Here is a 27,035-nt window from a genome sequence, read left to right on the forward strand (position 1 = left end):
CAAAGTGAAATAACATCTCTGAAAAAGTAGGAGTTCTCACTGTTTGGCATGGTCAAGGAAAACTGCAGTCATGCAAACTTCTGACCTCTCACGTCAGCCTCAACCAGGGCTGCAGCTTCATCGCACTCCTTGGTGCTCTGAAGTCACCATAAGATGCAATATAGGGTCTAATCCAGCACTTGAGCTCCCATCTGGTGGCTTCAATCTTAGCTTTCTCCTGAAAGTACCCATATGTTGGATATTATTGGAAATAATATTACCCATAATATTGGATATTAGGAAAAATCACCACTCAGAGAGAGTGGTGATGTATTGGAATAGGCTGCCCAGGGTGGTGGTGCAGTCCGTGGAGGTGTTCAAGAACGATGGAGATGTGGCACTGAGTGGTCACAGACATGGACTGATGGTTTGGCTAAGATGATCATATTGGTCTTTCCATCCTTAATGATCCTATGATTTCCCAGTGTCCAAAATGTCATCACAAGCTACATTTTGTACTTTGTACAATACCAATTTGTTCACAGAGGTTCAAAAGAGCAAAGTAGGACATCCAGTCTCACCAGCAGCAGCTAGGAGTTCACTGCAGCTGTGTAAGAGTCAGAGCTGAAGAGGACTCCAGGCAGTAGCTGCACTTCTGGATCCTGCACGCATCCGAGCAGATGGCTCTGAGGCAATCAGAGTCAGTCCAGGATGCTCAAGGAAGAAGACAGAAGACAACCGAAGAGATTTATGTTGGATGGAATGACAAGCTCAAGAGTTTAACTGCACATGGCATTTCTGGAAGCTTGCCAGCTCCGAGTTTAGTGTGTTTTGTGTACTTCACTCATAACTGTTTATTGTGACAGGTAAACACTTGTTTTGAAAGCTTGCAGGCGTACTATTAAAACAGAAGTGTTCCTGACACAGTCAAGCTGTGCTGTCAAATGTTTATCTTTTGAATGATGAATGCTGGCTTTTCTTCTTCCTCTCAGTCTGCGTGGAACAGATTTGCAGGCTCTCCTGCCTCGCTGGGGCTCGTTTCACCTGGGGAACCCAATTGAGGAGTCAGGGGAGCAGCCCTGCCATTACCACCCATCTGCTGATAAATGAAGGAGTGCAGAGAGCAACCAGGAGCAGCAGGGCAAGCAAGAGCAAGATCAACACCACCTCCAGCTGCAAAGGCAGATGCAGATTTTGACTTTTAGAACCTAGCTGCGAGTTCAACGGGGAGGGACAACCCATCCTTTAGAGCATCTCGGAGGAACACACTTCACAGGTCAAAATCTGGAGATGATGGGACGAAAAAGTGACAGTAACAGATTTCCAACAACATTAGTATCATTTCTTTCTCTCTCCCTCTATCTCTCTTTTTTTATTTTTGTCAGGAGTAAGAATCCAGAAAATCTGGAAGCAGTTAAGTTACAGCACTGGATGTATACACAGCCTGTGGAACTGCAGACAAGCATAAAAGCTATTGGCAAAAAAAGGAACAAAGAGTCTTTTGGGTGAGAATTAAGTTCTCCAGTTGGTGCAAATATGCTTGCTAGGGAATGAAAAGACTGTGAAAAAAAGACAGCAATTTCTGCGTATCTCTGTGTAATTGCATATGTTACAAGGCTGTGGAATTCAGTGATGAATCCCACGGGCTTTCAAGTGGATTTCAGATATTTCACAGCGTGTCAGTTGTAGATTGAGACGTAAGACTTTGGGGAAAAAGCACCATCTTTGATTAGATGAAATAGCATCAGATTTCCATGAAAATACAAGCACTTAATGAATTCATTGCTAATGCAGATATCTGCCTCTGCTTTGTTCTCTTACAGTGCTGCTGGCACCATGAGTTTGCTGACCTGCAGTGGGTGTTGCATTGGGGCCAATTTAACCACTCCATTGGAAGGGCTACCTGCAGAGAGCATGCAGACCAGAATAAGAATCTGAGATTTCCCACTGATCCGAGAAAATCCTTTTTACAGGACATGCAAGGCATGGGGTGCCTCCCACAGGAAGCACCCGAACCTTTAAAAACAATCTCATACAAGAGTCAGAAAGTGATGGAGTATTCCTCAGGATGGTGAAAATAGTAGGATCAATTAGAAAAAAAAAATACAAGAACTGCTTCCAAAAAGAAGAAACATTAAAGTGCAAGTTCTCACATAATGTCTAGTTAAAAAAAGGGAAAGATGTGTAAATCCAGTGGGCTCGCATCCCAGATCGCTGCAGAGAGGTTGGCCATACAGAAAAGCTGATGGACTAAATTAGGCTATTTCAGCAGAAGGTGGGATTAGAGCTTTACTGCCTAGGGAGACACATACATCATACCTCTGATCCATGTTTAACATGCAGGATTTGTGCAGAGCTGTTACTCAGTGCAGGCATCACTGTGAGCCCACAGCGGAGCGCTCGAGATGAGGGGTGACCAAGCATTAGGTTGACATTCACCTCCGTGTCTGATCTGTTCCTTCAGCCTGTTCCTTCCCCCTACAGCTGTTTCTTCAGATCTGAACGTACCACGGTACCACAATAGAAATGATCCCAAGCAGCTGCTGCACGCATTGCACTGGGCAGATTCCAGGTTTGGGGACAGGAGCAAACCTCCTCATCGTTATCCTGCTACTGAAAAGTGTGCTGTGCCTTCTGCAAAACTGGAGGTTATCCCTGCCTGCGATTCTGTGCTAAGCACTGCTGTTCTCCTATTGAATGAAAAGGGAAAAGGCAGTGATAAAATAGCATTAAGACTCACACAAGGCTTGTTAAATGATTTAAATCTTCATAATGTACAGCATTTTTCTGGTAATTAAGTTTGAACACCAAGTTGGCCTAAGTGCCTACTGCTGTTAGGTGCCACTTAAAGAGCTCCCTCATACATGCAGATGTTTTTGTCTTCATCCCAGCACAGCAGTGCAATGGCCATTTCATGCTCACCCCACGGCACCCTCCAAGCTCAGAGGTACCCTGTGTCTACAAATGGAGATCTGCTTGGATCAGGTGGCTTTTTCAATTGAAAAAAAAAAAAAGACAAAAACAAACAACCCAGAAAATTTGGAAAGAGACGGGGACAGAAATCACTTTTTGATTTGAAATGGGAGGAAGAGAAGGGGAATGACCACTGCTCCTGTTTTTGTTTTGTTTTTCAAAATTTTCTTTTATTTGGACTGAAAAATGACTTCAGGAGAAAGCCCTGCCCTGCCAGGACCCAAAGACTAAGAGTTGTTCCCACTTTCTCTCCCACTCTTTCCTTCCTCCTCCTGCTGCCTTTGCCCTCCTATTTATTTGCTCTTGGTTTACACCTCCCTTTTGTTCTCAGCTCTCTTGCTTTCCTCCCTTCTCAGAGTTCATTTACATCCAGCCTACACCCAACTCTTCCTTCCCAAATCAACTCTTTCCACTGAAAAACTGATGCTTTCTACCCAGGGCCATGTACTGCTGAGGCATTTAATCTTATAGAGGGAGGACACTGCTCATCACCCATCATCCCTATGAATGTTTTCCTGCCCCTCGCAATCCTAGCTGAACTGCGTGTTGTCCAATTTAGACTGCTGTTGTATTGAATATTTTCTGTTTTAAACATAAGCAGGCCAAGGCAGTACTGCAAAAGGACAAAGGGAAATAGATGTGATGCTCACTTAGGTTTTGGCCAGCCAACCTATAAAGCTGCACTAGATTAACTGACACTGCTAACTCTGACACATGCATGGCAAGGGAGAAATGACTTAGATATTCAGGAAAGGCTTTGAGTGAACCCTTCAAACACTCAAAGTTACACAAAAAAAAAACTCCAGAAATTTAGGTCTATTTTAAAATCCTCCCAGGCTGGCTTCATATATCATCCAAGTTGAAACTGTTCTCGTGATATATTATACATGGAAACTGCACTACATCATCAGAGTTCTGACACTGCCATGTTGAGGGTATGCTAGGATACAACGTAATGAATTACAACAGTGGACAGTGACAAATACACTTTAGGGGAAGCTTAAATTAATTTTTTTAGCTGGTCGCGGTTGGCTCAGAAAGTAATTTTTATTAAATAAACCAATGGGAGTGTGGGCATTTTCAGAGCCCTTGAGAAAGAGAATAGCAGAGCAGAGAGAACACAGGGCAGAGAATAAGGAAGAATCTCAGCTCTGAGTCTAACGTGCTCTACGATTATGGAAAAGCCAGCTAGAACAGAACCTGGCCATACCCATCCAGAAGCTCTGCTGAAACCATCCCTGTACCCAGACTAAAGACAGTACCAAGTTCCTGGGTGCGATCCCACTGCTGAGGATTGGATGGCCAACGGTTTCCACCAACTTTAGGGGGGTAATGTTGTCATATATGAGAGATATTATCAAAGGGATGTGGTAGGTGGGCTTCCAACTGCAAGGAGTATAATCACATGTATGGGAATTGTCGAGACACGGCCTGAACCACTGATTGAGCACCTGGGAAAGGACCTGGTCAGCCCTGGGAACACAGGTGAAGGCAATTGAGCTGTGTGATAGGAAGGGGTGGAGCCTGGCTGCACCTCTCTTAGACCTCATTGAAGGGCTGACTGCCACTGGGGAGGATTTTTGGTTGGAGATTCCTCCTTGATGAAGCTTTCCCCTGCAAACTTAGAATCTTCTGAAACAGGTAAGCAGTCTTCTTCCTTTATAGCACCTTCCTATCGTGCTGGTCCTTTCATCGTCACACCTTTGTTGTAATGCCTTTCCCATTGTATTGATCTGTCTAGTTGCTTTGCCACCCCATTGTGAATTTCATAAAAATGAAGCAATATCAACAGTAAGAAAAGGGGAAGGTACAGCTGATGAATCTAAACAAGAAAAAAGCCTTTCATGAGAAGCAAAAGTTAGTACCTTTGAGAAACTCCTGAATATTAAACATCTCTTTACTCTAAAGGGATCTTTTGTCATTTCATGGGGAATCAATTAACCACAGTGTCTTATTCTGGTAGACTTCAGATTAGTACCACATCCTTTCACTACAGATAATTAACCTCAGTTTCTGAATTAGCAGCAAAATAAGCCAGTTATTAGTTTTTATAATGACTAGAACTCAATATTTTGGGTAGTTAAACACCCAAGAGTTTAAATTAAAATAGACATCTGACAGAAATCCCTAAAGTGTTCTTCAGATCATTAATACTATAAATTCCACAGTAGATTGAACTGACAATGTTCCCTTTCCCTTCTGGAGCACTCCAAAGGGATGAGCTACTCCCTCGAATCAGCATTCAGTTTGATCTCTGAAATAATCTCTCCTTGATACCTAAAGCCTCAAGGCCAACAGCATAGTTAAACTCATATCCTCCTCTTACCAGCAGAATATATCTAGTGAAGTGAAAAAAATGAAGCTTGCTACTCTGCTCTTCCTGCAGCTGGTTCATACATTACCACGACAAATTGGCACATCTGAGAACAGAGCTTTGGCCATTCTCTTCATAAGAAGCCTTCCTTTTACCCAACCTCCATCACTTTTGCTATAAAAGGATTCTGCAACTTGATGTCCTGCCTATACCTGCCTCTTCTTCCTCCAATGTGGCACTCAGGCTTACTGAGCTGCTGGCTCAGTTTGCCCTTTCCTCCCATCATCAGTTTCTTTCTGCAAAACCGCCCTCTGGACATGAATTATTTCAGTCTCATGCCTTGCATTTTTATTTTTTTTTTCCTTCCAAACCTCTTTTGCAGTTTGTTGAACTCATTTCAATTCTCGTCCTGTTGTCCAGTGTATTTGCACTCACTCCTAGCGTGGTGCCACTTGTAAATTTAATAAGCGTGCTCTCCATTCCATCATCCAGGCTGTTGTTAATGAAAATGGTGAACAGAACACAGTGCCTCCCAAGCCTCCCTGCTGAGGGTTTTCAGGGGGTGTTTCCCCACAGAGAGCTGCAGTTGCATAGAGGACTTATGAGGATGCTGTCACAGCTCCCAGTGGGCTCAGGGGGTTTCATGGGCGCAGTGCAAACCCTGAGCGTGCTGCTTGGTGCTCTGCACGCCTTGCCAGAGGTGTGCTTTATTCTGTTTTCTCTCCAACCAGCTGTGCATAAAGGAAAGAATAAAAGCTCGAGGGGTTGTCCCACTGCAAGGAAAACGTGTTTTCTAAGAGAAATGAATGTTTACCTTCCCATTTATGTGAACCAATTAGCGATAAATGTCCCCGGGGCACAGAGAAGACTAATGCAGATAACAAAGGATATGCCCCAAATAATGGAGGATTAGAAAGATGCACACGAGTAATAAAATATAAACTACAGCTGCCACTTGAGAAGATTGCAAAGTAGAGAAGAGTAAGTAGCTGAGGAAGGAAAGAAAGCAGAGGTGAGGAGAAGATTGCAGCTGCAGTAAAGATAAATGATGAGCACACTTTTTGAGTGTATATGCTAGAGTTAAAAGAGTTCAGTGTAGAGACAGGAAGGTCTCCAAGAGAACAGAAGGGTAATTTATAAACAAAAGAGACAGACAGGGCTTCTATGCCCAAAAATGTGTCCATTTTTTTTCCCAGTTCTATCAGTTGCTCTAAGAAAAGATATTGCCTTTCCCTACAAACCCTACCTCTTGACAGTACCAAAATAGAATGATATATTTGCCCTGGCACTCTGAAAGGACAATGGGAAATAGATGCCAGGAGCCTAGAGAGAAAGAGGCATTTTAAGAATGAAAAAGAACCAGGCCTAGAGCTTCTCAGGAATTACATTTTATCTCATGAAAAATGTCACCAAAAAGGAATAAAAATTGGTTCCTCTTTCTCAAAAGCTCAATTTTTGCCCGAATGTTTTTATCAAAAAGTGAAATCTTTTCATCAAAAAAGCCCAGGCCCCCCAAAAAACACACGTAGCTTTAAAGCAAACCCAAGTTCCCTATATAGACCTTTCAGGGTTTTGTGGTGTTGCTGCAGCACGAATCATAAAGAATGAGCTTTTCAAGGCAATTTAATCTTTTTAGTGAAATCCTTCACATGTTGATTTTTTTTTTTTTTTTTTTTTTTTTTTTCCCCAACAAAAAACAGTAGTAAAAGGGGAAAGAAGGATGGAAGGAGATGTGGCTCCACTCAAAGCAGCCAAAGGATGCTGGACAGTGCTCTCCCCTTGCTCCACATCCCAAGCTCCACCTGTGTCACCACAGCCCTGTTCTTCCTGCCACCAGGGTCCCCTCCTGGGCTCAGACCTGCTCCCGAGGTCCTGCCCACAGTAGGGAGCAAAAAGAGAAAGCAGAGAGCTGAAGGGGAGGGAAGAGCTGTTTCATTTGGGGAAGTTTTGTTGCTGTTTTCGGCCCCCGGCATGTTGGCAGAGGCTGGAGGCTGCTCCCCATCCAGTAATTACTGGAGGTGCTCCTCGCTCAGCCCTGTCTTGATCTTACACTGTGTGATCGCTTTATTATTCAGTTTTATTTTATTATTCAGTTTGATTTGGCAGCTGCCTGAGAAACCTGAGGCTACTCAAGCTGTATATTTTAAGATCTTTAAAATCTGTTGATAGAAATTCCTTTCAAGTCTTCAGGCCTGAGTCAACGCTGTTAATTCTTGAGCTGCAGCCCGTTGGCTTGGCAGGCCAGCTCTGATGCATACACACAGCTCCAATAGGGGCCTTTCCTCTGGGTCACAGCCAGTCCAACTCAGGGCACCAACTAAGAAGAGGTTCAGCCATGTACACGGTGCCAGAACTGGGCGCTTAGAAGAGGGAAAACAGGAATCCTGCTAGGAAATTAAAAGCAAAAACCCTATTTGCTGCACCACTCCCTTCTGCTGAGATGAAGCCTGGCGCCAACCTGCTGGTCCTTTATGTGTAACCCTCCCCCCATCTCCATCAGAGCAGGGGTATTTTGGCCCATTCCCCACTGGGGGCTGCACCTCTGCAGGGATCTTAGGAAACCTCTCACCTCTCTTTCCTGGGGCCTTGGATCTCTTCAAGGGAAAGATTTGTGGATTGTTTCATGTTCAGGTTTGATTTCCTTCTGTACTTTGATTTCAGATTACTCAGCCTCCTCTCAGCCTTTTCTTGATCAAAACCAGGATCCAGCTTCCACCTTCTGACTTCAAACAGTTTCAGTCCTGCCTCCCTAACATCTATTTTCCTCCTGATTCCCCAAAGATTTTCTCTCTTAGGATCACCCCTGTTCATATTCTCTCACATGTTCAAAGTCCTTCACATTATTCTTTTATCAATGCTGTGCTCCCCTATCACAGACTCCTCTGACTTTGCTCCCTGAAGGGCAGCAACGTGTGTTTCACCCAGAGCTGTAGCAGGTTGGAATTGCTGGATCCTTACCACCTCTTCACTCACACATTGCAGGACCACAAAGAGCCCCAGGACCATTTGGCTTCTGCCTTACAGTGCCCATCTTCAGACCAGTCCTCTCCAGACTTTATTACCCAGTATATCATCTTATGCTTTTGAAATATATTCATTAGAGGTGCTTTCAGTATAAAGTAATGCTCATACCCCAGTGTTAATATTCTGCTTTACATCAGTATCCATTCGTCTCCCTTCCCATCCTAGTGCCTGAGTATGTTCCAGTTCTTAAGTAAGATGAACAGCACCATTCATGCATGGCTTGCCCTTCCACTGTCATGATAAGAACTCCAAATATGCATCTAGTGTGAAATCTCCCTATCAGGACTTTTTTTTTCCCCTAGGAATCCTGGCATACTAGCTGATCTGAAGCAGAGCTATAGGATTTTTCACCTGGTCTATGTTGGTTTTTTCCATGTGGCAGAATTGGAGGTATTTGGAAATACAAAAGACAACTCAACCTGCTGTTAACAAAACTAACAACTTCTAGGGCTATGACTCTCTTGGCACATTCTTCCCTTTAGGAAGTGTGAGAGAACTGCCAGCTCAGCATCCCTCATCATTAACTCTGCCAGGCTTTCAAGTAGGGCTTCTGAGTCTGCACCTGAACCTTGCTTACAAATAAGATGGCTCTGTGTTCAATAAGCACCTAATAGAAAGGTGCTGGTTTTCTTTTGTCTTTCTGTTGAGTTCAACATTGGGTCAGGCCCTACCTTGTCAGACATCATTTAATGTCTTCTGGCACCTAATGCAACTGCAGGCAGTGAGAGTTGGATGTGCAAGTGTCCTGGAATGGCCCTGTCTGCCGTATGAGGTTCCTGGATATGTTTTAAGTTCTATCTCTGAGTGATTTATTTACAGGAAGGCTACAGTTCAGCCATGCCTTTAATCCAGTTCTGCTGAGCTTTGGTCCAGTGCTCCAGCCTCCAAAGCCATCCTTTCTGCGTGAGGACAGAGATTCTGGAGATAAGCTCTTTAGATGACAAGGCACACAGGGAAAACAGCAAGTGTGATAGAGACTGGCATGGCATAAACAATGAATGCCATCAAAAATATTCACTAATAGTGTGTAAAAGTATAGAACACTCTGCACGTGCCCACAGATCTGCTATCACTGGTCAGTTGGAGTCCCAGGGAAGTCAGCATTACAAGGCCTAATGTACCGTACGTAACGCTGCAGTGGGGCTCGATGTACTAATTACATGTACATTTTTCCAAGATTTCTGCTGGGAGTATTTCACAGAAAAGATAATTGTTCTTTGGGGGGTTTTGGTGCAGGTTTATTTAATTATGCTGGAGTTTTCATATGTGTTGTGAAGAAACCAGCAGAAGTAGAACTGCCTGGCAAGTGGAGAAGCGGAGCAGAGAGATGTGCAGAGGAGGCACTGAGGAGCATCCCGGCTGCTGAAGGCACTCAGGAGCCTGAAAAGCACGAAAGAAAGAAAGAGCAGGGACTATCAGTTTCAAACCTTGGTACAGAGTTACCTATACCAGAACCACTGCCATATGGCGCAGCTCAGAAGCACTGACTGCAGCTGCAGTTCTCACACAGGTGCCCTGCAAAACAGTAGTTGTTTACCTTCCTGCCACACAAAAGCTTTAATTTAAAGATGCTTTCAGACTGTCACTCACCCCAATTGGCTCCAGAAGAGCCTCCTCTGATAAATATTTCACTAACAAGTGTTTCTAAGAGAGGTTCTGCTTTGTCGAAGCATCTTCATTCCTCTTCCTCCAAATGAAACTTGCAGACTTCTAACTTCCTGCTTTGAAATACTCTTTTAAAAAATAGCCTGCACTTCATGCTTAAAAGAGTTTAGAAGATGTCAAAGGTAAGAGCAAGCATTTGAGCTCACCTGAGGGAAAGACTGATGCTGATCTGACCCATAAGAGATCTATTGTTTGTTTGCAAAACTCACAAATCAGGTCCTGGGGGGGGAAATGCTGGAGCAGGATGGGAAACTCTTTAAATCCCCCATTCCCAAGCTGGGAAAAATACCTAATTCTCACTACAGGAGACTGGAGAAACATTCTGACAGGCAGCCTTTAGTCAGGGGGAACAGAAAGGATTGCTGCTGTCTCTCACTGTTTCAGAAATAATCTACAAGAACCTGGCTGCTGCCAATGAGGAACAGCTGCCCATTAAGAAGCCCAGCCACACCGACAGCAGGAAAAGCTGTGTGCTGCCAAACTGAGGGGGAATGCACCTCAGGAACACCTTTCATATTGTGTAGACAGCACCTATATTTTCAAATATCAGTATTTGTGTCAATGCTGCCAAAATCCTAAGAAAAATAAAAGTTCTGTCTTTCCTGACACCCACCAGTGTGAACTGAAGTCGCTTGGATGGAGCGTAATTCAGTTCTCCCCTCCAGATCATGAGACAAATGGCAGCACAGGCTAATAAAACACAGCACTAATAATCATCCATAAACCGCTCATTAAAAATAATAATAATACTGCCTGGGCTAAAGAAAAATGAAGCTATTTTCCATCATTCTCCTGGCTCTGTGCAGAGCCCTGAGGTTGCAGGGCCAGCACTGGGGTGAGATGGGGGTGCAGCAGCACCCATTGCGAGCACCCAGCTCCCTTTTGGAATATCCAAAGGTAACCCCCAGCCCTGCACCCTGCTGCCCTCCCTGCTCCTCCCTTTGTTAGCCATTCAGCCAGCCTTTGCCTGGGGAAGGGTGGGCATCAGGACCTGCTCAGAACACACAGCGTTCCCAAAGCACTGCAGGATGTTTGGTTTATCCTATGATCAAAGTCTGGACTGATATGGCACAGTCAGAGCGGTGTTTCAGAGCACTGGGTTTGCATACTGTGATACAAGCTGGTTTAGCAATAGGCATCGATATATCAGCTTAAGGGCCAATGTATTAGTTTAACAAAAAGGAATTAATGTGTGCTAGTTCTAAAACTTTCCAGTTTAACTTTGCTCCTAATGTGAGCACTCCTGTTTTTCTGAATGATCCTGGCTTCACTGAAGTCACAACAGACTGCGTTTATCATTGCACCCACCAGGTGTGAGGACTTCTTGGGTTTTGTATAAATCATTTTGAGTTACAGTGTACCAAGATAGAAGATTGCTCATTATGGCATAACAAGCAATGGAAATTTGCCAGACTGGGGGAAGGTTGGCTACAAGGTTGTCCAAGGGACACTGAGAGAAAGCTGATGATGGAAAAATGAGGATGAAGTAAGGGGCAAAGACCCCCAAAGCCATCTTTTGCTTATGCCCAAAGGGACATATATTAATGAGTTCTTGGGAAAGAATGAATATATATGCCAATGAACTGCATGTGTTTAAATGTTTAAATGTAGAACCTGAGCTCCCAGAGAGCAAAATTGATTTGTCAATCACCTGCTACGTATCATGAGAAATATAGGAGTGCTGGCTTTCTAATACCACATTGGAATTAAGGAGTTTTCTTCCTGGATTCTTCCAATGACAACTCATACACAAGTGCACACATCTCCCCTGTGTGCCATGGAAGGGAGACACACAGCTTTGCACCCAGATTCTCCCACCTACCTGTGGGTGCTTCACCCACCACCCAGGCTGCCCTCCAGGGCTGCAGAGAGCAGTGAGAACCAGAAAGAGCAGAAAGAGAGACCACTATGCCTGAAGGAAACAGCAAAGCAGAATATTTAACCTAATAGAGCTGATATTTAGCCTATTAAACTCAGCAGGAGTTCTGCTTTTGAATTCAGTTGGGCTCTCCAGCAGGAATACAACCAGGACACTGGTGCTGATACTGAGCTATGTGATGAGTGGTGCTGCAGTTTGCTGGCACGTGTGAGAACAGGGACAGGTTTCCATTTGGTAACAAAAATGAAATGTTTGGGGATTTTTTTTTTTAATATGGGACAAATATTTTATAAAATCCTTTTTGCTTTAATTAATAGCATTTGAGGTGGACTCAAGAAAACAGTCATTTGTTACGGTCTCCAACTCCCTTCTCAGCTTTGAAAACCAACATAACATTCGAAACAAAAGCAGTTTGTAAGAGAACTACAACAATTGAAGCACGTAATGGTTTTAATTCACTCCTCCTCCCCACTCTCCCCCACTGCCCCAGTAAAGAAATGACTTGATTCAGCGTTGGGCTATTTCTTGTTCAGAAGTATTTTCCCTTTGAAAAGAGCCCTCGCAGTGTTTCTCTGCTCCCACAATCTACCGACTCCTTCCCAGAGAAGTGTAAAACATATTTTAACCGCTGTACCATAATTCCCATCTTTTAATTAGAAAGCGTGCTAAATGCTGCTGTCCTTGGGGATCCCACTCAACCAGTCAGGTTTCTGATCATGGAAGTTCCGCGTTAATGAGACTTTTAGTTTGACTTACAAAAGCTCTTCCATGTACACAGCCGAGCTTTTAACTTCAAAGTCCTTGAGAATTGTTGCCTTGTCTGGGGCCCTAATTCACAGCTCTGGTCTCTGCTTATTATGTGGGGAATGTTTTGTTCCGTGTTTATAGATATATATTTACAGCATTTAGGGATATTAGAGCTTATACCAAGCTCCATTACGATAAACACTGATCAAAGAGATGGTTAAGCAAAGCTGAAACACCAGAGGAAGACATCTCTGCAGTTCTGAAGGGGAAAGGCAGCAGGGAGAAGGGGAAGCTGTCTGTGTCTGTGCCACATGCAACCCCCGAACTGTAATTGTGGAGCTTTCCCAGCTTTGGAATGCTAGCACACTCCAAGCACAGGGCAGGACTGAACCTTCTGGTTTTATTCTATTTCCCAGCTTCATATTCTCCTTTTGGGGACAGAAAATGTAATTGTTTCGGTGACCATTTAGGGCACTGTAGATCTATAAACACTCTTCCATCGTGTTTTTCTGATGCTGCAGTGAATTCCTGTCAGGAGTCACACTGATGCCCTTGTCAGTCACGTGTCACATCCATCTCTCATCAATTTTCCCTTTAAACCTTGTCACTTCAGGAACATCAGAGAAATGAGTTGAACATTATCTACTTTGGGGCAGCTCTCTTTCCAGTTGCACAAGGGATCAGGGCTGCTCACTTACATTGGCACAGGGCTTCGACACGGCAGTAACGTGTCTGTACCCACACACCACAGCACATCACTCCCTGCTGCCTCTGGGTTGTGCACCAAGTCCCCAGTCCATGCAACTCCCCAACACACCACCACTTCACCGCAGACACAAAGCTCAGAATGCAGGCACAGCCCGTACTGAATGGCCCCCAAGAGGGGTGATCTACGGCAGCACCAACTCAGCCTCCCTTTACTTCTGCTCTCAGCAAAGACCTGATGGTTCCTGGCACAGCAGCTCTTCCCAACCATTCCCTGGCTACAAACTGGAGAAAACAACATGTTCATCCTGGAAGCAAGAACCCTCCAGCAAGGAGGAATAAGCAACGTTTGGTGCATTCATAACACAGATATTATTTGGCAAACTAGTTAAACAGTTTCCTTTTAGGATCCTTGTGGCGTGCATGGTTGGCAAGCCCTCCTCCCTGCTGCTCGGCCACCTGCTGTCCTGCACAGAGCTAGCTCCATCCCAGCCCTTCCGCCTGCTGCTCTGCTGCAGGAGCCTTCCTGTGCAGGGACACCTCTCCACGATAGCAGTACAGACTGGGCACAGCTTGCAGACTGCCAGCAGAAGCCTGGCTGTATGAGTGGATGGGTGCAGGCATCACTCAGCCCTGTCAGTGCAAGACGTTGGATATTGGATGTGTATTTCTCATGCTTCTGTCCTTACTCACCAAGTGTGCCTTTGCCCCCTTTCTGGGGCTGGACCAAATGACATGTGCACATGGCAGGATGGTGGCCAGCATTGGCCAGACTGCAACGCAGGAAGAAAGAAATTTTCAGTGAAACTGATGGTATTTGAAAGGGTGCTTGAGCACTGTCCCATCTTTCCTCTTCTTCAGAGTAAAGACTGGAATCAGGAATTTCTTCTGTGGAAAGAAACCCTAGTCCTAACCCAAATCCTACTCCCAGCTCTCAGTCCTTGCTCCCTCTGCAGGGCTCACACTCAGGTGAGTGCAGTCCTGGCTCTGCTGGCTTCTGCGCTACTCTTGCATCAAATGCATTCATTCTGCTTCATGCTTATGTCATTTTGAAATAATCCTTCTGCCAGCTCTGAAAGGAGATTACACTCGAAAATTAAGTGGGAGCTGGCTGCCTGTAGGGATGATTACAGCCACGTTAGGAAATCCTTTTAAAGTGTCTCTGGAGTTGGGGGAAATACATAAAGAAATGGGTCAGCACGTCGTGTCTTGTCAGGGTTCTCAGCATTCCCTGGGTGCAGCCATCACATGCGTGTGGATGGAACAGAGACAGCCTAGGGGAATTCCCCCTGCCCTCCATTGCCCCTCCTGATCAACCTTTGCCCTGGGGACAGATCCTGGAAGCCAGTGCTGGGAAAGAAGCTCTCTATGTTCTTGTTCTTCCCCCCTCTTCTTTTCAATTGCAGTCATAACTGTCGCTGTTTGATCCATGCAACCAAAACCGTCCAGCTTCATTATTCAGGCTGGCTGCAGCCGAGCAGACCGGGAGGCGAAACGCACACACAGCCCTGCAGACCTCTGGGCAATGCGCAGCGCTTCACGTTTAACAACCGAGCGCCTTAGGATGTTTTGTACCTTTTGCAAATGCTTTTTTGCAGATTCCGTGTCATCCTCGCTAAGCCTCACTTCCTGAAGGGTTTTATTATGCAAGATTTTGTCACAAGAAGCCTGTGTAAGGCCGGGGAATTAAACCCACATCTCCCAAACCCAGATCAGTACCACAACCTTTGGCTCATCCTCTCGCCTCACTTGTCGAGCAAAGGGTTTTGCACAAAGGTATACAAGAATACATTATACCCCAAGGTCAGGCACGTCAGATGAAAAGGATGAATACATACAAGCCCGTGTCCTAGAAATCTGCTCTGTACCCTCCATAGGTTTGCAAATAGCACTACTGAGCAGCAGGAATTAAAGCCAGGGCCTCTCAGCGAAGCCGAAGCAGCGTGTTGTTCCTGCTGCTGCTCTGCAAGCCTCAGAGGTAATGCAGGGCTATCAGTGCCTGAATACTCCTGGTTAGCACAGCTTTGCTCCAGCGTTTTCTATCACATGTATACACACTGCAATAAGGCTTGAGACAGCTGATAATGTCTTATACCCATGCAGCAGCACTCTCAGTAATCACTAATTCAAGGGAGTCTGCAGCCATCCAGCACTGCTGAGGATAGGAGAGACAACAGGAGCCCCCCAGCTCGTGCTCACACCCAGCTCCATTTCTGCACAGAGCAAATCCATTGGATGCCAATCTGCACCACCAACCCAGAATCAGTGGCCCGGCAGAAGCAAGCTTGCAGGGCAGCTTGCTGCCAGCTCAGATCCTGCTACTTCTCTTGCTAGGAACTCTGCTGTAACTGTCCTCACCTTCACTCAAGTTTATAAATGGATTCTGCCACTGAGACATCCTTCATGTAGGATGCCTCAGTTCTGAGCAGGCAGCATGAGCATCACCCACTATTTGTGGGAGAGCAGTGAGGCAGCACAAGTACTCAGAGCAACTGGGACAGCCAGGTTGCCTCTCTCAGGAGCAGGGGCTTGAGCAGCTACCAGCTTGGGTAGAGACTGCTTTTGGATTCCATCAGTGTGTATGCATGTGACTTATGGTGCTCCCAACCTGCTCTGTGCTGCCCACATGCCCTGTGCCACTCTTCCCACCTGCCTACTTTGGAAAACCACTCCCAGGCTGGGCACTGTGCGCTAGCCACCTTTTATTTTCATCCCTGCAGCATTCCCTGTACCTGGTGCTGGCATTTGGGATTGGCAAGAATGAAACAGAACAAAACAAACCAGTGCTGTATTTGCTGCTCAGGATGGCTGCAGTGGAAGCGTGGCACAACATATGGTCCCAAGGAGGAGTATTTGGTTTGTTAACAGAAGTCTGGGGATGTGAATTTGAACAGAGCTTAGCACTCAGGCCAGCAGATAGTTGGTGTATTTCCTATCCACCTCCTTTTGCTCTGAAGTTGGCTATGCAGTGTGTGCACTCCTGAGGCACTGACCTGACCCATAAAGGCCCATGGCTGCACAGCTGAGCTTTCTCAACTCTTCCTGCTCCAGGGAGATGTTCAGGACATCCCATCCCATCCCGTGTCATGGGAAGATCTCCTGTTGACTTCAGTGAGATAAGGAGCAGGAGCTCAGCCACCAGAAATCAGATTTCAGTTCAACGAAGAGACCTTGTGTTTGGAAGGCAGCTGGCAACTGCTAGCGATGCTTCTTGAAAAGAGACATCAGTATCCTTCAGAAAACTTACGTTTCACTTAGCCTAGTTAAAACCACTCTCCTTTATGTCCTACTGCAATCATTTAAAACAAAGGAGCTCATCAACAGTTTAATTCTCCAGGTCTCTACATTGCCGTGCTAGGGAATGGGAATAAGCTGGTAGTTTTTTTTTGTTTAAACTCCTAAAGAGTGTCAGAAAAGATTAAGCAATTGTTTTGTGAATTCCTACAGAGGAAAGCACTCACTGAGGCAAGTGTCAGCTGGGCTGATGTTGTTTGCTGCTGTAACAAATGAACAGTGGCACCTATCTGTGCCCTGGACCTGCTGCAATCAAAAGCAAAGTGCTGCAGCAGCGATGGGGCATTTGCATGCATTCCCCACTGCTGGAAAGTATGAAAGTGAGGTGAGGTGAGGGCAGGTGTAAGTATTACCCATGTTTTGGCCATTTTTCAAGTGTGGCAGGAGAGGATTTGTAAGGCTGCGGTAATCAGATGGTCAGCAGTGAAGGAGATAATGGACCGTGGAGCTGACAGTCACTGCACCAGAGAAGCTTCTACGACCAGGCTGAGATGTTCACCAGCACACTGCCCACCACACTTCGTGTATGAGAGTCACTATTGCAAAACACAGATATTGCCACTCATTAACACCATCTGCAATAGAACTGGAAAAGACACCAAGAAAAGCTACAAGGATGGGCTAAGCATGGATCAGCTTGACAGAAGCAGCAAGACACAAATGGAGCAAGGACAGAAAAGATAAGATGTAAACACAACCTCTGGCCCCAAATGTGCTCAAGTCAGCAGTTTCCCGGCTGCATTTTAACCCCGTTCCTAGGATCTACTCCCAAAACACCCAACTGGATTGAGATTTGAGCACCCAAACACTTGGGATGATTGAGTTGAGGTGTTTCTGACACTGCTAAGGGCTCCATTGCATCACATGAAGCCACAGGCCTGCAGTGCTGCTGGGGCAGAGCTGAGCATCTCTCAGAGCCTGTCGTGTTACATTTCTTTCAGAGAACAAAGCAGGGAATTTCAGATTTTAATTTGTCACTTTACATGTAAATTAAATGTTGTATATTGTCACAAGTGAATTCAGCCTGTATTTATAATAATGGAAATCTGCTGCTAGGATTTCTAAACAAAAATCCCCCTTGTGCTTCCCTGCATGAGTTGTTTCATTTAGGCTTTTTCACGTTCTCTGAGATAGGCTGAAAGAGTTTGTGGGGAGAAAGGAGGACTGAAAAATAAAAAAAAAAACAATGAGAAATGATTGTTAGAATTACCCAGCAGGAGAACTGGATGACATTTTGTACTTGTTTTTCATGGGTAGAACCGTGGTAGTGCGTAAAATTAAGGACATGCTCGTGTGTTTTGTTGACATGAAGCCAAAATACTCTAACATATACTTGCTTAGTTCCTCCCAGCCCCTTTAGTCTCATAGAAAGTGGCTGAGGAAACTGGGATAGCTCAGTCTGGAGAAGAGGAGGCTCAGGGGAGACCTGCTTGCTCTCTACAGTGACCTGAAAGGAGGTTAAAGCAAGGTGGGAGTTGGCCCCAAACATCTCTAATGCACAACTGGGTATAAGCACAGCCCCTCCCCAGCAAGGAGTCCGACTGCACTGAGTCCCCTGGAAACCAGGGGATGGAAAGTTAGGTGTGTCAACATTTTCTTTCAAAAGCAAAGGAACGGGAAAAATAAAGCAACAACCACTCAGAAGGACAATATCCCTCCCTTGCTTTTCCTGTGTCTCAGGGTTTTGTTGTTACTATGAGGGTTATAAGCCACTTGGAAAGCTCAGTGTATAAAGCTGCTGTGAATTATAATGCACGGAGATTGACTGGGTTGTAACCTGTAATGTATTACTTATTTTTTATTTTAATTGCAAGCAGCCTCTGAAACATTATAGAGCATATAGTGCTAGACGCAGCAGAAGTAATTAAAATGAGAGGGCCACATGCAGTTGGCAGTAAAACACCAAATGTAGGCAGCTTTGGAAAAATGTCACTGATCCAGCATCACAGAGGCCAGGAGGAAAGGAGGTGTGGAACTGTCAACATCATCTCCCACTCAGAACACAGCAGTGAGTGCTAGGAATGCACACAGCAGAGGGATGCAGTGTGGGACCACAGGGACAGTGAAGTGCTTTCAAAGAAAGAGGCAAAGCCTGGGTGAGCTGCTCCTCTCCCACTTCTGCACACAAGAATCTGGGTCATGGTTTGTCCCATAGGAAAAATGAAGTGCTTTAGTGCCATATTAAGGATAACAATGACTAAGAAAAATAACCACAGCTGTTAATTTAAGGTGGCTGTAAAGTAATGCAATGGCAAGTCGATGCAAAGCAAGGCTGAAGAGTGAGCAACGAGCTCTGCTTTGTTTGTTTTGCCCATCCAAAACCTCCTCCAACACAGAGCTGGTGGGCAGATGACCTGAGAGCACTGACATGCACAGTTGAGTTGTGTGTCATCCTAAATGGCACTGACCACTCTGTGTGTGATGGGCTACAGCGAAGGTTAATGATCATTTCTACCTTTAAATAGTTTATGAAGATGTTTGATGCCTTCCAACAAGGCAGCAATTGGAACTTGCTGCTTTTCCCACTGACTTGCATATCATTGATCTTTTCCCTTGCAATGATTATCCCCAGGCAACCTATAAATCTCACTTAGAAAAGCTGGGCACTGTAATGAACTGCTGTGGGGGCAAAAGGGGTGGATGAGGTCAACTCCTGGGGGCTGGCAGTGTGAGTTCGGGCCTTTGTGGCTACAGGAGTCTGTGTCATGCATGCTCCCAGTCACTGATGTCTTCATATGAGTGGGTTTTTTGGTGCTCACCATAACTGTGCTGCATCCCACTGTGATGCTACCAAAGCTGTAATGCAGGAGGGCTCCTCTTCCACTTGGGCATGATCTGGCAGAGTAAATCAGGAACAGTGTTTGTCCACATGGTTATTTTTAATAGGCCTGAAAAGAAACAAATACCGGCAGTTCTTAAACCCCAGAACGTGAGCACAAATATAAATCTCCCTAGGCAAAGCAGGATAAAATCCTGATGCACTTTACAAGCTGTAAACTCTGCTTTTATTAGCCATTTATGGGCCACTTTTCACAACACAGCTTTAATATTAAACAATAAAGCTCGTGATACACTTACAAAGAAAAGCAGGCTCTAATTTACTCCTGAATTGGAAGCATGGCACCTCCTGATCACATGAAATCAAAAGAAATAAGGTTACTCAGTTTAGGCTGCATATTTTTCATGCTTGGTGCTCCACATAGCACATAATACACACTGAAACAGAGGGAAAAAAGGGGTTAGAAGCCATTGGAAAACACCGTAATGAACTCTACAGAGAGCTGAGCAGCCCCGGTGCCCACATCAGTATGTACAGACTGCAAAAAAAGTACGTCCTTGTGGTTATTGGTGCTTCTCATTTATAGTCTGAGACATCGAGCATCTCGTGTGAGATAAGGCCTGACTGCACAAGGGGCTGCACACAGAACACGTGCAGTTTCTATGCAAAACAGGAGTGCTTTCTTACGTGAGCCTGCAGCCAGAACTGCAAAGGGAAGATCTGCTTCTCTCAGCTGCACGTGGAAAACAGGCTCGGGGGTGAAGGGACCCATTGCAGTGCATATTCCTGAACATAAAGATTGTGCAATTAAAAGCTGTGCGTTCCTAAATGTAGCCACAAATCAGTGAGTGGAGAAAGAGGGAACTTGCTGCTTAAAGACAAAGTGCTCCTATTTAGTTAAGCCTAGGAGCTCGAAGCAGCAATTGTCAACGAGAGAATAAGGAATATTACCCTTGAAAACATATACAAATTTTAATTACAGTTGGCATTTTGGAGACTGGTGCTGAGGATTGTCATCAGATGGAAAATTGCTGCCATCCTTCTGCCCTTGGGGACATGAACACTGAGTGGAAATGACTGTCACTGTAAGCCGGTCTGCAGCCTGCTCTGTCTGGCACTGCAGTTTGAAAGGAAAACTTCAGCTGCTGTATTTAGGGAAGGAATGCTGCTGGCTGAGCAGGGGAGCTATGAGCAGGCATGAGAAGGAGAGCAGAGCTGTGCCACAGCCCGAGGGAGGGGACACTGTGAGCTCAATGATGTGGCCAAGTCCACCCAACATCATCGGACACGTGAGGATAACACCCTGCATTTTGCAGAAGCTGTTGTAATAATTAAAATATCAGACCTACTTTATAGGGATGGTGCTTTTTGGGACCTGCCTTCCACAGATAACACTGACTCCTCCTGCCCTTTGACAGCGCATTTCAGCACAGAGCTTTGGGATTGGACACTATGAGGACCCTGATTTGCCCCCCACTGCTCAGAGCTCTCTCCAAACACAGCCTGCATGGAAAACCAAAGCCTGTTTTTGCCCATTTTGGACAACTAAATCAAAGTTTTGCTAACTTTACTTAGGAAACAGAGCTGGGAGCAGCTCCCTTACCCAGCAGTACAACAGCAGGTTCAGATCTCTTATACAAGCAGGGATGGAGGGGAAGGCAGCAGCCAGGCTGTGCAATATGGAAACAGCCCCCAGCTGCAGAGTGCTGCTGCAGAAGCAAGGATTTGCATTCTGGTCTCACCTTCCCCACTCCTTCCAGCTTCCTGCAAGCCTGGAGGAGGAATATGCTGGGGAAAAATGGATCCCACTGCAGCATTTTGCCAAGACAAAGCTGGAATTTCTATGAGCTGATACAAAGCTGTCCACAGGGCTGGAGACTGGAAAATATCCAGTTTCATCTGCAAAGAAGAGATGGGATTGGAAGAGAATTTTTTTATTTAAAGGTAGAAGAAAGTGAAACAAAGCAGCAGCATCTCTCTTTGTTGTAAAGCTAACCGAAAAGAAGCACAGGTCTTTGATACTGGTAATAGTGTAAAAGGAAGCGTGTGCTGCCAGCGAGCTCATCCTGAGCCATGGACAGTTGTCTTTCTGGCTCTGTGTCTGGGCAGCATACCCAAGATCTAACACAAAGCAATTGTCAGCTCGTTGCAACTTTGACTGAAAATCCCAGTGCTGAGGGAGAAATCCGCTGGGCTTTGATGTCGAGATGCCGGCAGTGCCTACGCCTTCCCATCTCAGAGCATGCACATTTGATGTATTGTTGAGTAAGGTGTTTGTTATCTTCTCAAAGAACATGCATGTAACGTGGTAAATCTACTTTGTGACTGCCTTTTAAGATGGATAGTACAAGGGCTGTTTCTCAGGCAGAGGTTTATCTGATACAGGGAACGAGGCTGGAAACAAATGCAGAGACCTCCAAACGGCAGTATTTTGTGTCACTCCGAGGTCCTCCTCTGCTTTCTTCCAGGTATGCTATGTTAGAGAGCAGGTTCCCTTCATGTTAACTCTCCTGGTGTTTCATTTTCACCAGCAAGCACAGCACAAGGCCAGTCATTTTTCTGCCAGAAGGACACTGGGAGAGGTTCTGCTCAGTCTCTCTCAGGCTCCCTTCTGCTGTGTGTGAGGAGCACCACACTTGACAAGTTCTTCAGTAACTGCAGCCTCTCTAGAGCTGTTTAGGGACACTACAATGATTGCCTTATGGGCGTTAAGTTATCCTGGTTGGGCAGCATGGCCATATCAGCACTGTATGTGGGTGCCTTCTGCACTGCTTCTGCATTTCTGTACACACAAGGGAATACCAGTAGCTCTTGCAATAGCCTTTTATGGCTCTGCACCACATGCCCAGGGAACAAAACAAACTTTTGGGTATTTCTCTGTGATATGAAGAGTGCCACAATATCTGGCTGGTCCCAGAGAATCAGCATACTTTCACTGCTGACCCTCTCTTCTTGGTTGCTGCAAACCTAATCCTTCCACACAGGATTGCTGTGTTGCTGTCACTCCCTGGGTGACCCTTTATCTCTTCACTTATCCTTCCAAGTCACCAAACCTTTGACGTTTTCCTTTTCTTTCCTTCCCAGGATTTGATTTACTAACATTCATCCCCCAGCACTCCCCTTTAGCTGCACTGTATGTAAAGTTTTGCTTGGTTTTTCTTGCCCTTCTTTCTATGAAGTTTTAGAAGCACCTTTCTCTGTTCTCTGTAACACTTCTGACATTTACATCACACACACATCTCTGCCCTGCTATAACAACTGAAAGCGAATCTCTCCCTTTTGAGAAGTGATTTCACAAAGGCTGATAAAGAGTTTGTCCACACAGGTATATAGTTACATCCATTAACACAAAAGAAAACTGGAAAAGTGTGACGCCCCCTTCTTAAAAAAACAGCTCTCAGTCATTGCTCTGAAATGATCAAAATGTTCCTTCTGAGGAAATGAAGTTATACAGGTCCTCATGTCTGTGATCTGAAGGATTCCTCCTTGCAATGGCCTTGGGCTGCCTTTCCCAGCACTCCTGGAAGTGCCAGCCCAGCCTTACCAGAAGCTAAGCACCTCTTACAGAGGTACAAAGAGAGCTGAGAGTGTTTAACATCTTGCTGGATCAGCCTCACAGTGTGTTTAAAACAATGGCAGAGGAAAGTATGTGTTCCTTTCAGCACAATCTGCGCCTTATAATCAAGTCTAAATGTTCACAACCCGCTTGGATCCTAACGTGGAGAATGACTTAAACGGCAGAATGTTCTGCTCTTTCTACAGGTTCACAAAAATGAAATTAAACACAGGCTTTCTATTACAAAACAATAGGCAAATTGAGGACCAATTATGCAAACCCATCAGAGAACCTGGTGAACTGTGGAGAATTTTGCATTTCTGAGGCGGAACGACTTTTTAGATGAAAAAAAAAAAGAAACAACCACCCTCTACTACAAGAAATTGAGAACATCTGTGCCATCAAAGAAAGAATGCAGTGAATAATTGGACAATCATAGACAAGCAGCCATTTGAATATGAAGCTGTTTGCAATGTCGCAGCGGAAGGGAAATTACGGAACGCCGGCGCTACTTGGCTGTCAAATGCCCGTGCTTTTCCCTTTATGCCTATTACAGTATGTTGTGTGCTTACTTTACAAGAGTCTGCGGGGTCAACAGTGGGGTCTCTGGGGTTATCTGCTTCCATTATTTTGCACATCAGCCACATAATGAAAAAGGAGCAGTCGGAGAGGTCCTCGAGCATTTATTTCCTCCGGCATCCAAGCTTAAGCACACCTTTCACCTCCCTGTGACAAGGCAGCCCAACCTGCAGCCTTCCCCTGGAGGCTGACATGCAGTGCGGAGCAAATATTCTCTCTCAGCTGACAAACTGAAGTGACCCTTTGCCTTGAGCAATGATATTATCCTTGTCTCCAGCTTCAGATCCCACGCTGGCAGTCCCCAGGGGCAGCCACCCTGCAGCCTGCCAGCTCCCAGCCCCTTTGCAGAAGCTACCTGTCGAAAACCCTCTGCTGCCCCGTCTGCCAGCAGCAATCCATGGGGCAGGCTGCACTGAAATATGGGGACGAGAGACCTGAGGAACACTGGAGGTTATGGTTCATCTTTGCATCAGCCAGCATTATTTGATCTCAGTAAGAAGGGCCAAGTTGCATATGGATAGTGCCCAACCCTTTGCTCTAGCTCCATGCTGCTCCCTGGATGCACCAGCACTGCTCTGCCACGTGTCATAGAATCACAGAATCATAGAATGGCCTGGGTTGAAAAGGACCACAATGATCACCTAATTTCAACCCCCCTGCTGTGCAGGGTCGCCAACCACCAGACCAGGCTGCCCAGAGCCACATCCAGCCTGGCCTTGAATGCCTCCAGGGTTGTGGCATCATGGAACTACAGCACCAGGGTGAATATTCCAGGATCTTTTTCTGGACAAAAAGGGAAAATAAAAGTGATCAGCTTCATGGTGATTTCACAGCCAGTTGCACAGATATGCACATGTTACTTTGCACAGTCAGTCTAATAACCAGCTTTCAGAAGGACAGACAGAGTAATGAATGGGTTGTAAAACACGCTCATAAAAACATTATAGCATGTCTCAGAGCATTTGTTAGCTGTTTGTGATTTACTGGGGCCCCTGTTTTACATTTTCTTATAATTTGCACGTTTCCTATTAAAAATAAGCATTCAATGTGCATGCAATTTATTTTAATTTCCCTCCCTCCTCAGAAGATGATAAAACTTTTACAGCCACACAAGAATGGTGATATTGTAGTCACGAGGTTCATTATACAGTAATTAATACACGTTAAGTATCCTGTAAATATCATGCTATAACGACCTTAAGTAAATACATACTGTACGTTGGCAGGACCTATTAAGTCAGCACCGCTTAAAATGAAATGTGACTAATTAATCTGTTTAAGAAGTCTAATGTCAACTTGGATATTCTTTAAAAATTACAGTACAATGTTGCAAGAGTGAGCGGTGAGTCAGTTTGCATTTAATTACGGAACTTTGACATCAATGGTTACTTTTCTGCTTTATTTAAGTGGATCGGACACACGGGCCAGCATTGGAGGAAGGAGAGCAGTAGGAGGAAGGTTTCATTGTCACAGGATGCTGAAACGTCCCATTCTCATCACTGGGAATGGCTGCATGTGGGTTATCCCTGAAGGAACTCATGTATGAAATTGGGCCACCAGCCCCAATAATGCTCCTTATCAGCCCTACATTGCTTCATTATGAGATAGAGACCACGCAACCCCAGGACTCAGCAAGAAGCTGAGGCACTGCCTTTGTATTTTTATGTATTTTTAACTTCATGAAGGCCATTCCTCACGAGCCTATTGGCCTTTTATCAAATTAAGCTCCTCACTACACAAGTCCTAAATACACAACGGATAAAAAATTCTCTAAATGTTCCACTTTTTTTTTTTCTTTCCCTTATGATTTGTGCTTGTTTTCCTGAGAAGTCAGCACCTCAGGATGGAAATGTCCACTGAGCATCTACCACATCAGTCCTAGTCACCATGGTGTATACACAGCCACCTGTATGTGGCTATCTCCAGCTTCATAGACACTGCAGCCCAGCTGTCCCATGTCCCCCCAGACACATTACTGCTCTGCAACAACTAAACTTACTGAAACATAGCAAAGTTAACAGAGTTCCACCAAAAAAGGAAGAACAGCTTGCCCAAGGATGTTGTGGATGCCCCATCCCTGGAGACATTCAAGGCCAGGCTGCATGTGGCTCTGGGCAGCCTGATCTCATGGTCAGTGACCCTGCACATAGCAGGGGGTTGGATCTGGATGATCATTGCTGTCCTTCTCAACCCAGGCCATTCTATGATTCTATGACAACGAAAAAGGAATCATTAACTATTCCTTCTCACTGATATTCAGACATATTGCCAGAACCACACACACAGGAAGTGTTGGACTATTTCCACTCTTCCATGGCCAAGGCTTTCTTTGAAACATGAATTTCTCCAAACACATCTGCAGGTCGTTCTTAAACAATTTTAGTAGCACATTTCTGGGTGAGGACATCCTGCTGAGTGTTGGACAGAACCAAAGTCCTACCCAGGTGGTTGGGGAAGCATGGCCAAAGCAGAGCTCTGGGTATTGGCAGCCAATTAAAAATGGCAGGGAGAAATGAGAGGGCTCAAGAATGGACAAAAATGTGAGTGTACGCAGAGATCTTTGCTCTAGAAGCTGTGCTCTGGGTAAACTAGACTGAAGTAGACCGGAGACAAGAAAATAAGATGTATTTTTCTCCCCTTCCTCCTGAGGCCAGAAGTCACTGTCTGGTCTCCAGAAAAGCATAGGAGTGTGAAACTCTTCTCACTTACTTCCATCTGATCTAGACCAAAGGCCGCTGTAACTGCCTGGCTAACATCTGGTTGAACAATTTCTGGGCAAACCCTTTCCTCAGGCAATTCCCCATCGGAAAAGTTCATTACAGGTAAAGAGCAGAGCCTCCAGCATTCTGAGTGCTGCACAGCGAGGAAGTGGCTGGGACAGCTCTAAAACGTTGTCCTATGCATCAGGGGAGCTCCCGAAGTCTTGCATTTTATTTAGTGCTCATCACTGGCCTTTTATATAGGGAGAAGAATGCCCTTTGGTGGCACGGATTAATAGCACACCAAAGAGACAGAGCTAGTGGCTGGAGGCAGGAGATTTGCATCCTGTGATGGGGTCTCCCATCGCTTTCTTCAAAGGTAAATTGTTTAACAACCCTGTGCCTCAGTCTCCCTACTGCTAAATCACTATAATGTTTGTCTACCTGCTAAGCTGTTGCCTGGCTTATTTAATTAACATTCACGAGGCATCCAGAGATAAAGTCGTTTCATAAATGTATTGTGTAGCTTGTAATCTTTTGATGTTGCATGCAAAGGAGACATCACAGAGCACACGAATACCCTGGGAGAGCTCCGAGCCTGCTTTTCATTTCCAAGAGCTCCTTTCTTGCAGTGACCCCTCCTTTTAGCAGCATACTAACCTTAGCCTCATGGGAATGGGAGAGATGCACAGCATCCCTGCTACAAGCTTCCACGAGCCATGAAAACCTGCTGTTACGACCAGAGAGAAGTAACCAGCACTATTATTTGTATCATTGGCTGAGGTTTGTAACCTAGAATTAATTTTCAAATTGAGTCCAAACGCTGCCTGTTTCACATATAT

At 45.2% G+C, this 27,035-nt stretch overlaps 1 long non-coding RNA gene across 1 annotated transcript; it reads left to right on the plus strand.

Moving 5' to 3' along the window:
* The first annotated feature begins 1,125 nt into the window (after window positions 1-1,125).
* Window positions 1,126-2,482, plus strand: LOC122184485. Its single transcript, XR_006180567.1, has 3 exons — window positions 1,126-1,255; window positions 1,365-1,484; window positions 2,464-2,482. It is a non-coding gene; the product is annotated as an uncharacterized LOC122184485 (long non-coding RNA).
* Window positions 2,483-27,035: the final 24,553 nt, after the last annotated feature.

This window comes from Lagopus leucura, unplaced genomic scaffold (genome assembly GCF_019238085.1).
Source record: "Lagopus leucura isolate 7727_CA_CO unplaced genomic scaffold, USGS_WTPT01 Super-Scaffold_100024, whole genome shotgun sequence".
Classification (NCBI taxonomy): domain Eukaryota; kingdom Metazoa; phylum Chordata; class Aves; order Galliformes; family Phasianidae; genus Lagopus; species Lagopus leucura.